General features: G+C 47.7%; 1 pseudogene; it reads left to right on the top strand.

The window, feature by feature from the left end:
• The first annotated feature begins 6,877 nt into the window (after positions 1–6,877).
• LOC132658025 (craniofacial development protein 2-like) lies at positions 6,878–9,915 on the top strand (annotated as a pseudogene).
• Positions 9,916–11,871: the final 1,956 nt, after the last annotated feature.

Here is an 11,871-nt window from a genome sequence, read left to right as displayed (position 1 = left end):
GGCTGCTATCCCCAGCCAGGAGACAAGTAATTTGGGAATGCTGTAGCAGAGGCCATAGAGACGGACAGCTGTGAAGGAGATTAAGGAAATTCACGCAGAATATATGTACGTCTGGTACGTATGGCACTTTGGCAAAGGCAAAGTGGGGATGGATGCACTTCTCCCCAGAAAGATGTGAACGGCATTTGGCATCGCGTGTTGTTCAAGCCAGGAGCAGTCCTGCGTGTGTTTCTGTGTGTTTCATGCAAATGTGGGCGTGTGTAGCTGTAAATTGCACACAGCTCGGAGACACAGGGGCGGGTGGGGAACAGAAGAAAAGGACAGGCACTCACCTCCCCCAACACACAAGAAACCAGGCTCGCGGGAGTCTGGAGGAGCTGTACCATGGATCTCAGTCCCCTCTTACACTGTGGGTCAGAAGCAGGCACTTCGCCTCAGTGGACTTTTCTATAAAATGAGACCGAGATCACTTTGCCTTGATGCTGGGACTGGGTTAGATCTATCTTGACGGTCCCTTGTGGCTCAAGATCCAAGGCCAATGAGAGGGAGGATATGTCCAAACAGGAGAGGAAGAACAAGTTCTTAGAAGGGATCATGGCTCCTTCATGTCAGGGCATGTGGGGAGAGAAAGAGGGTAGACAGTGGCAAAAAAATCCGATGTCTCAAGGAGATGGCGGAGAAGGCAATGCAACCCGCTCCAGTACTCTTGCCTGGAGGATCCCATGGACAGAGGAGCCTGGTAGGCTGCAGTCCATGGGGTCGCGAAGAGTCGGACACATCTGAGCGATTTCACTTTCACTTTTCACTTTCATGCATTGAAGAAGGAAATGGCAACCCACTCCAGTGTTCTTGCCTGGAGAATCCCAGGGACAGGGGAGCCTGGTGGGCTGCCATCTATGGGGTCACACGGAGTCAGACACGACTGAAGCAACTTAGCAGCAGCAGCAAGGATATGGGGAAAGAAAAAGGAAGAACTCTAAGAAATATTGAGAAAAAATACTAGAGCTTAGAATATCCATAGCAGATCTTTCACCTGTAACCATGCCCCACTATCTGAGGTCTCCTGCCCAAATGGTATTTAGTCCCCAGAGACTTCTCCCCCTTGCAGAGGGGACATGATCCTTGCAGTGAAAGTGATCAGCAGAGACAACTGGAGAGGAACCAGAGACAGCATCTCCCTCTCCAAGACCCTCCCCTTGAGAGAGGAACCCCTGCTTTAAGCCCCTTGTGTGCATGTGTGCTAAGTCGCTCCCATCATGTCTGACTGTTTGGGACGCCGTGGACTGTAGCCTGCCAGGCTCCTCTGTCCATGGGAGTCTGCAGGCAAGAATACTGGAGTGAGTTGCCATGCCCTTCTCCAGGGGATCTTCCCAACCCAGGGATCAAACCAGGGTCTCTCACGTGTCCTGCATTGGCAGGTGGGTTCTTTACCACTAGCGACACCTAGAGAGCCTGTTTTTAAGCCCCTTAGTGGTCCCCAAGCAAAAGACCAGCATCAAAACTCAGGGAAACTAATCTGGAAGCTGAAGAAAGGACTCCCTTATCAGCCTGGGTTGGGTGGCTGGTCCTGGGATCAACTTGTGCCGATCACATGTCCTTGGCCCAGAGCTTTTGTCTCTTGGGGCCTCTATTTCCCCATCTGTGAAATGGGGCTGAAAACAGAACCTACTCCCCAGGATGAATGTGAGGATCCACAGCCACAGTTTTTGTCAAGTGCCCGGCAGAGAGCGTGGCAGAGAATCAGAAGACTGTATTAGTCACTCACTGCCCGGCCCCCTGGCTTCTGCTGGAGGTCAGGGGGGACACGGCCTCATTCAAACTTCTTTGCCACATCTCTGATTTTACGAAATCAGAAATGTCCTTAATGTCCTTAAGAAAGTCTTTCCTTTAGCCAAACACACCCAAACCTTTCCTTTTTCTAAAATGTTTGTCTCTTCCAGCCGCCTTTCCACTTATGTATTGATTTAGAAGAAGATCAAAATAAAACCTGGGAAGCCGTAAGCTGTAACACTATTTTTTTCCCCTCTCGGTACACTCTGATTATGTGTAAACAGCAAATTGCAAATTATTTCCTCTTTATTTGTCAACTCCTCAAGCCACCTCTGGGTGCCTCGGAATGAGTAATGGGCTCTGGGACATCGTGTGACAACTGGCTTTGTGTAGATATTTATCTCCAGGGAGTCTGCTTCCAGCTCTTGGGTATTCCAACAGAGAGTACCAGGGTGGGGGAGGGGTCAGACCTACAAGATCTGGGGGCGTTCGCTCCCTCTGCAGAGCCTCTTTCAGGAAGAGGGGTGCAGAGAAGACCGCAGACACAAGATACAAAGAGAGACTGGTTGAAAAAAGCTCAATTGGGTTGATTTTTGAGTTTCATTTGCTATCTCAGAATCTCTCTTGATTCCTATCACACAGAGCAGAGAATACCTGCTCCCAGGAACCCCCAAACCTTGCACCCCAAGATTCCATCCTTAGAATCTTGTGAAACTCAACAGTCTTTGGGGACAAGACAAGGAGTCCAGGTGGCTATGTGTCAGTCACTCAGCTGTATCCAACTCTTTGCAGTCTCATGGACTGTAACCTGCCAGGCTCCTCTGGCCATGAAATTCTCCAGGCAAGAATACTGGAGTGGGTTGTCATTCCCTTCTCCAGGGGACCTTCCTGACCTAGGGATTGAACCCAGGTCTCCTCCTACATTGCAGTCAGATTCTTTACCTTCTGTGCCACCAGCTGCAAATTCTAAGCCATGGAGTTTTACAACCTCCAGTTCAAATGTTGGTTCTGCCACTGAAAGAGCAGCAGGATGCTGGGCAAGAAATAACTTCCCTGTGCCTCTGTTTCTTCATCTTTAAAATGGATACCACCCTAAAGCTACCCTGGAGGCTGTGGGAAGATGTGATCACATGTGCAGACTGAGCAGCAGTTTGCACAGAGCACCTTCGCAGGAGTTAGGAAAAGGCAGCCCTTTCTGGCGGAGACACTAGAGAGCAGCAGCCCCTCCTCCAAGTGAGTGCAGACCTGCCCCAGGGTCTAGGGAGCAGGGTACAGACTGGGTCAGCTCTCCCTTGACCCTTTGGCTGGGAGCTCTTCTGTGGGACACAGCCTGCACAGCTGGAGCTGGCAGCCCGGCTTGCAGAGCGCCCACAGGAGTCAGGCTCGAGGGTGAGCACCCAGTATTGGGCAGCAGTTACGGTCACTGTCATCATACATTACTACTTGAATGATTTTTGACTCTTAAGAGCCACAAAAAGCTAAGCACTCTGAAACTGTCATCTTTTTAACATGTGGAGGAAAAAGTATTAGCCACTCAATCGTGTCCAACTCTTTGCAACCCGTTGGACTGTAGCCCACCAGGCTCCAGTGTCCTTGGACTCTCCAGGCAAGATTACTGGAGGGGATTGCCGTGCTCTTCTCCAGGGGATCGTCCCGACCCAGGGACGTCCCGACCCACATCTCTTATGTCTCTTTCACTGGCAGGCAAGTTCTTTACCACTAGGAAACAGTAATTCCCAGCTTGTGCTGGGTTCTGGTTAGACAACGTATATGTCAAGTACCCGCAGTTCAGTGCCTGACACAGGCTAGGTGCTCAGCAAATGTTAGTTCCTTCACAGCAAGCAAAAGGAGACCTCCTCACCATGGCTTTTCCCCCTTTAGCACAAGCCTCCACAGTCAATGTACTTGGAAGACATATTGAACCATTTTGATGAAAACACTCAGCAGTGTGAGGTACAGCATGTTTGCAAGCCAAAAGCATCAAGTCTGGAATCAGGACACTGGAGGTCTAGTCCCCGGGTTCCCCACCCCCCCCACCGACTCTGCAACTTTGGATAAGTCACAGGCTCTCTGAGATTTGGTTTCCTTTTCTGTGAACCCAGGGGTAGAGGAAGCAGTGGTTGTTGAATGTTTTGTACAGAAGTGGCTGCCTTAATTCCAAACAAGCCTGTGTATAATCATAGTGTACAAATTGTGCAAAACAGAGATACTCTGATTGATGGAAGGTCCATGGAAGAGCCAAACATCCCATCACCTCCACCCCCAAAAACACACTCTTTTTCTCACCCTGCAGCACCCTCTGATGCTATTTTGAGGAAGAACAGGGCTCTGGGAATGCAACGTGGCAGCCATCAGACTCAGATCCCCTTCCTGCTGGGATATTCCAAGATGCTGTGTTTGTGCTTTGACATTCACGGCCTTGCCACCCAATTCATCCTGACCTGGAGTGGCGTGTGTGTGTGTGTGTGTGTGTGTGTGTGTGTGTGTGTGTGCCACAAACAAATGCTCAGAAAGAAAGCAAAAAGAAGTTCCACCAGCCATTAAGGGGAAATTACAAATGCATTTTTCTCTGCCTCCGGCACATTAATAAAAGAGATTACAAAACTGGAAGTGAGTCGAGCTGGGCAGCCTCACAACAATTGGAAGGCGGGAGGAGGGGGCGGGGGTGGGGTGGGACGGCTGCTTCCTGTACAGTCATCTGATTTCATGGCCGTTCCCATGCTGAGAGAATCTGTCTGCGGCGGCTGCAGGGAGGACAAGGAGCTCATGCATTAAACATCAGGGGACCCTCACAACAAGCGCTGTGGGCTGGGAGAAGGACAGGGAGGAGGACCGGCTGGGGGGTGTGCTTGCGACATGCCCCGGCACAGCAGTGCCGACGGGCAGAGACCCAGAGATTGTTTAGAGGGGCCTCCAGAGAAACTGCTGAAAACTGCAGGGTGGGAGATGAAAGACAGTGTCAGATACAAAAAGTACAAAGACGTTTTAGCGTCTTGAAAACAGGGGCGGGTTCCCATGGTCTCTTTGCCTCCGAAGTCATAGGGAGGGGCATCTGTGTGCCATGAGCTCGAAGCTAGATGCTGGAGGTGCTCACTGGAGTAGACAGATTTATGGACCCTGATTCTTCACCCTTCGATTTGTCCATACCTTCTACCATGACACTTTGAAACCTCTCCTCTTAGAGGGTGCATCCTTGTCCACTGACTGAGCTTGACCACATGCCTAGCTTTGGCCAATGATACTGGAATAGAAGGGCCAAGGTACTAGTTCTGGGATGAGACCTTAAGAAACCACGTGTGTTTCCACTTTTCCTCTTGTACCTCTGTCCTCGCTATATTCTGGTTAGATTGCTGGTCCATAGAGGATGACACACACGTGGAGCTGAGCCAGACACCACCTGTAGCTTGGAGCTCTCCCAGCTGACTCACAGGATAAGGCTAGATGAAAAATAAATGCTTATTGTTGCATGCAACTGAGAGTTAGTGGCTGTTGGTTACACAGCAACAGCTGACTGATACAGTTATACATGTAGTCATGCATTTTATTTACCTATTCATTCATTCAGGAACTATTTCCTGACCATGTCCGTGCCAGGCATGTGGTAGGCTGCAGGGATAGAACAGTTAATAAGAAATCTGTGAAAATGGGTAGAGATTTCAGATTTATTAATTCAAGGATTAAATATCTACAATGTGCCAGGCATGAAAATAAGAGCAGCAATTACAGCAGCAAGCAAAAATATAGAAGGCCCTGTACTCAAGATGTTTATAGACAGCAGATGAAGCAAACAACAAGACAGAAAAACTCCCAAGATCCCTGATTAAGAAGTTTATCTCTTCCTTTTAAGCTAGTCACTGTCTAGGGGAAAAACCTTTACACTAGAAAGTGTTAAGTACCAGGACGAGATACCTCCAAGCAACTCCGAGGAAGGACATCCAGGAGCCTGGGGTTGGAGACAGGAAGAAGGTAGGTTAGGGAAGGTTTCTCAGGGCCCAACATATCTGAGCTGAGCACTGAAGTTCAACCAGTTTACAGACAAAGAGAGAAAGAGCAGGGGCGGAGCACCAGGCAGAAAGCAGCAAGAACAAAGGTAGGAAAGAGCATGGTGCCTGAGGGTTGACATAAACTTGTGCATTTTACTGGAAAACAGAGTGTAAGAAGGAGATGCAGGAGATGAGGGGCTGAGAGGAACCAGAGCGTGAAGGAGTTTGGATGCTAGGCTGAGATGCTTAGACTTGATCCAAAGAAGGGAAATAGCTACTGAAGGGTTTGAGTATCAGATTGCCCTCTGAGACTTTTGGAAAAGTGGAGATAGGGTGAGACTGGAGGCAAGGAGGTCAGGAGGAGGCTGAGCAACAGTCCAGGAGAAGGAGGACAGCCATGCTGGAGCAACATGGGGGTGAGGGATGGCCCCACCTTTGGAAAGATGGAATCAGAGATAGTAGAGCTGGGCATGTCCTGGGACCACCAAGCCCCATGCACTCTTTTTGCAGAAGCTGGGTCTTAGAGAAGAGCAGTGTCCTACATGCAAGTCTCATAACAGGTGAGTTTAGGGCTTGGAACTGTACACAAGATCCTCATTCTTATTCCCAAGCTCACTCCACGACCCCACTCTATGCCCCAGTCTCCACCATCCAATTAATAACAATAATTAAAGAACAATACTGACGACTATCTCTTCAGCCGTGAAGAGATACCCCACGCCCAAGGTAAGAGAAACCCAAGTAAGATGGTAGGTGTTGCAAGAGGGCATCAGAGGGTGGACACACTGAAACCATACTCACAAAAAACTAGTCAATCTAATCACACTAGGACCACAGCCTTGTCTAACTCAATAAAACTAAGCCATGCCTGCGGGGCAACCCAAGATGGGTCGGTCATGGTGGAGAGGTCTGACAGAATGTGGTCCACTGGAGAAGGGAATGGCAAACCACTTCAGTATTCTTGCCTTGAGAACCTCATGAACAGTATGAAAAGGCAAAATGATAGGATACCAAAAGAGGAACACCCCAGGTCATTAGGTGCCCAATATGCTACTGGAGATCAGAGGAGAAATAACTCCAGAAAGAATGAAGGGATGGAGCCAAAGCAAAAACAGTACCCAGCTGTGGATGTGACCAGTGATAGAAGCAAGATCCGATGCTGTAAAGAGCAATATTGCATAGGAACCTGGAATGTCAGGTCCATGAATCAAGGCAAATAGGAAGTGGTCAAACAAGAGATGGCAAGAGTGAACATCAACATTCTAGGAATCAGCGAACTAAAATGGACTGGAATGGGTGAATTTAACTCAGATGACCATTATATCTACTACTGTGGGCAGGAATCCCTCAGAAGAAATGGAGTAGCCATCATGGGCAACAAAAGAGTCCAAAATGCAGTACTTGGATGCAATCTCAAAAACGACAGAATGATCTCTGTTCGTCTCCAAAGCAAACCATTCAATATCACAGTTATCCAAGTCTATGCCCCAACCAGTAACTCTGAAGAAACTGAAGCTGAATGGTTTTATGAAGACCTACAAGACCTTTTAGAACTAATACCCCAAAAAAGATGTCCTTTTCATTATAGGGGACTGGAATGCAAAAGTAGGAAGTCAAGAAACACCTGGAGTAACAGGCAGATTTGGCCTTGGAATGCGGAATGAAGCAGGGCAAAGACTAATAGAGATTTGCCAAGAAAATGCACTGGTCATAGCAAACACCCTCTTTCAACAACACAAGAGAAGACTCCACACGTGGACATCACCAGATGGTCAACACCGAAATCAGATTGATTATATTCTTTGCAGCCAAAGGTGGAGAAACTCCATACAGTCAACGAAAACAAGACCAGGAGCTGACTGTGGCTCAGATCATGAACTCCTTATTACCAAATTCAGACTCAAATTGAAGAAAATAGGGAAAACTGCTAGACCATTCAGGTATGACCTAAATCAAATCCCTTATGATTATACAGTGGAAGTGAGAAATAGATTTAAGGGCCTAGATCTGATAGATAGAGTGCCTGATGAACTATGGAATGAGGTTCGTGACATTGTACAAGAGACAGGGATCAAGACCATCCCCATGGAAAAGAAATGCAAAATGGCTGCCTAGGGAGGCCTTACAAATAGCTGTGAAAAGAAGAGAGGCGAAAAGCAAAGGAGAAAAGGAAAGATGTAAGCATCTGAATGCAGAGTTCCAAAGAATAGCAAGAAGAGATAAGAAAGCCTTCCTCAGTGATCAATGCAAAGAAATAGAGGAAAAGAACAGAATGGGAAAGACTAGAGATCTCTTTAAGAAAACTAGAGATACCAAGGGAACATTTCATGCAAAGATGAGCTCAATAAAGGACAGAAATGGTACGGATATTAAGATATTAAAAAGAGGTGGCAAGAATACACAGAAGAACTGTACAAAAAAGATCTTCATGACCCAGATAATCATGATGATGTGATCACTAATCTAGAGCCAGACATCTTGGAATGTGAAGTCAAGTGGACCTTAGAAAGCATCACTACAAACAAAGCTAGAGGAGGTGATGGAATTCCAGTTGAGCTATTTCAAATCCTGAAAGATGATGCTGTGAAAGTGCTGCACTCAATATGCCAGCAAATTTGGAAAACTCAGCAGTGGCCACAGGACTGGAAAAGGTCAGTTTTCATTCCAATTCCAAAGAAAGGCAATGCCAAAGAATGCTCAAACTACCGCACAATTGCACTCATCTCACACACTAGTAAAGTAATGCTCAAAATTCTCCAAGCCAGGCTTCAGCAATATATGAACCATGAACTCTCTGATGTTCAAGCTGGTTTTAGAAAAGGCAGAGGAACCAGAGATTGAATTGCCAACATTCGCTGGATCATGGAAAAAGCGAGAGAGTTCCAGAAAAACATCTATTTCTGCTTTATTGACTATGCCAAAGCCTTTGACTGTGTGGATCACCATAAACTGTGGAAAATTCTGAAAGAGATGGGAATACAAGACCACCTGACCTGCCTCCTGAGAAATCTGTATGCAGGCCATGAAGCAACAGTTAAAACTGGACATGGAACAACAGACTGGTTTCAAATAGGAAAAGGAGTGCGTCAAGGCTGTATATTGTCACCCTGCTTATTTAACTTCTATGCAGAGTACATCATGAGAAACACTGGGCTGGAAGAAACACAAGCTGGAATCAAGATTGCTAGGAGAAATAGCAATAACCTCAGATATGCAGATGACACCACCCTTATGGCAGAAAGTGAAGAGGAGCTAAAAAGCCTCTTGATGAAAGTGAAAGAGGAGAGTGAAAAAGTTGGCTTAAAGCTCAACATTCAGAAAACGAAGATCATGGCATCCGGTCCCATCACTTCATGGCAAATAGATGGGGAAACAGTGGAAACAGTGTCAGACTTTATTTTTGGGGGCTCCAAAATCACTGCAGATGGTGAGTGCAGCCATGAAATTAAAAGACACTTACTCCTTGGAAGAAAAGTTATGACCAGCCTAGATAGCATATTCAAAAGCAGAGACATTACTTTGCCTACCAAGGTCCGTCTAGTCAAGGCTATGGTTTTTCCTGTGGTCATGTATGGATGTGAGAGTTGGACTGTGAAGAAGGCTGAGCACCGAAGAACTGATGGTTTTGAACTGTGGTGTTGGAGAAGACTCTTGAGAGTCCCTTGGACTGCTAGGAGATCCAATCAGGGTTGAAGGAGATCAACCCTGGGATTTCTTTGGAAGGAATGATGCTAAAGCTGAAGCTCCAGTACTTTGGCCACCTCATGTGAAGAGTTGACTCATTGGAAAAGACTCTGATGCTGGGAGGAATTGGGGGCAGGAGGAGAAGGGGACAACCGAGGATGAGATGGCTGGATGGCATAATGGACTCGATGGACGTGAGTCTGAGTGAACTCCGGGAGATGGTGATGGACAGGGAGGCCTGGCGTGCTGCGATTCATGGGGTCACAAAGAGTTGGACGCGACTGAGCGACTGAACTGAAATGAACTGAACTGATGACTATAATCCAGTAACTGAGCCCCTTCTGTAGCGCTAGGCTCTGTGCCCAGCACATTGTGCATAACATCTCACTGAATCCTCCCAACACTGGTCACATGTCCCCATTTTACAGATAAGAAACCTGAGGATCCGGAGATGAAGCCTCTTAAACTCGAGCCTTAGCGACGGTCTTAGTTGGTTTGTGCTGCTACAACAAGTACCAAAGGCTGAGTGGCTCAAAGGATAAATTTACTTCTTGCAACTCTGGAGCCTTGGGAATTCAAGATCAAGATGTCGGAAGATTCTGTGTCTGGTGAGGCCTCTCATTCTGGCTTATAGGCGGCTGCCTCCTCACTGTGTGTGACCTCCCCTCCTCTGTGTGTGTGCGTGGAGAGAGAATATGGATGTATATGTGTATGTACGAGACAGCGATTTGTACCTTTTTTACCATTATTAGGGCACTAATCCCATTATGGGGTCCCCACCCTCATGACCTCATCTAAACCCATTTACCAGGACTTCCCTGGAGGTCCAGGGGTTAAGACTTTACCTTCCAATGCAGGGAGTGTGGGTTCGATCCCTAGTTGGGGGAGTTAAGAGCCTGTGTGCTTCAAGGCCAAAATAACCCAAAACATGAAACAGAAGAAATATTGTAACACATTCAAATAAATACTTCAACAAAAGAATCTCCAATCAATATTTTAAAAAAACATTAAAAATAAACCTATTTACCTCTTAAAGCTCCCACCTCCAAATACCATCACACTAGGGGTTATGGCTTCAACGCTGGAATTTGAAGGGGGAACACAAGCATTCTGTCTATAACAGGAACCTCGTTGGGAATAATTGTGCAGCTCCTGTGTGGAATTAGGGCCAAGGGCTACCTGAAGGAAGGAATATATGTGCCTGGCACATGGAAAGCTCTCAGCAGAGAAGAGTGACCCCAAAGATGATGCCAGTGACAGTGATGGTGGTGATGATGAAAAGCCCGCTCTGCACCCTGGTCTTGTCTCCACTGGGTGACTTGCAGTCAGTCACCTAACTCTTTGGGCCCCTGTCTTTCCAATAAAGGCTTCAGTCTAGAGCAGTGACTCTCAGGCTGTCTCCCGGGGCCAGCGGCATCACCATCCCCCGGAAGCTTGCTGGAAATGAGCATGTCTGAGCCCTGCCTGGACCGACGCTGAGACTCTGGGAGGAGCACTCCGCAGTCTGTGTTTAACAAGCCGTCCCGGTAGGTCTGATGCATGTTCAAGCTTGATCTGGTCTACATGAATGATCTTTCAATTTTTTAAAAATGACGTAAATGCTTTCTTGTAAACAAAATCGGGAGAAGGCAGGTACATAAAGCAGATAAAAAGCAGTGGTGCTAGCCTGGAGCAGAAGCCAGGTCCATCCTCCCACTCTTGCCCACGTACGGGCCAGGGGGAGGTGGACGCTATCCCCACTTTGTGTCAGTTCCTCCTGCCAACCACAGCCCGAAGCTCCCCACTGCCCGCCTCCCTCCTCCCAGCCTCCCTTCCTGTTGACATGCTCCGTGAAGTATGGATTTGTTGTGGCCTCGTACAACCTGGTCTATTTCTTCTCTCCTTCTTTCTTTCTTTATTTTTCTTTTTTTGGAAAATAGGTTCGAGCCTGTAACTCAGTTAATTATTTCCCAGAGCACCGGTTTGGTGGCTACGGCACAGCACAAGGCAGGGGAACAGGAGACGAGTCCTCGGAAGCTTCTTTCCAGAAAATCTAATTTCATCATTGAGAAATCTTCTGTCTTAAGCAGCCGCCTCCGCCACCACCACCATAAATTTACATATTCTATATGCCGCTGCCGCCGGAACGCACTGGGCCCGATTTGCATAATGCTGCTGGAGGGGCTGGCGCTTCTCTTGAACCCGAATGCAGTGGGAGCAAGGAAGCAATTATTAAGCTGTAGACACTGGCAGGGAGAGAGGCCTCAGATGGATTTCTACTCCAAACCTCATTCACAGCCTAGGCTGCTCATTACCCGAGGCTGACCGTGGACCCGAGGGCCCGGAACACCAGTGAGGTGCTCTCTTTGGGTTGTATCTACAGCCAGGCCGAGGCGGTGAGGACAAGTGGCTTTGGCTTCTCCAGTGTCGATGGCTGGAGCAATCTTGACCCTTT

Source organism: Ovis aries, chromosome 17 (genome assembly GCF_016772045.2).
Source record: "Ovis aries strain OAR_USU_Benz2616 breed Rambouillet chromosome 17, ARS-UI_Ramb_v3.0, whole genome shotgun sequence".
Taxonomy (NCBI): domain Eukaryota; kingdom Metazoa; phylum Chordata; class Mammalia; order Artiodactyla; family Bovidae; genus Ovis; species Ovis aries.
Note: the sequence above shows the minus strand (reverse complement) of the source record. Positions and strands in the feature narration are given on the sequence as shown.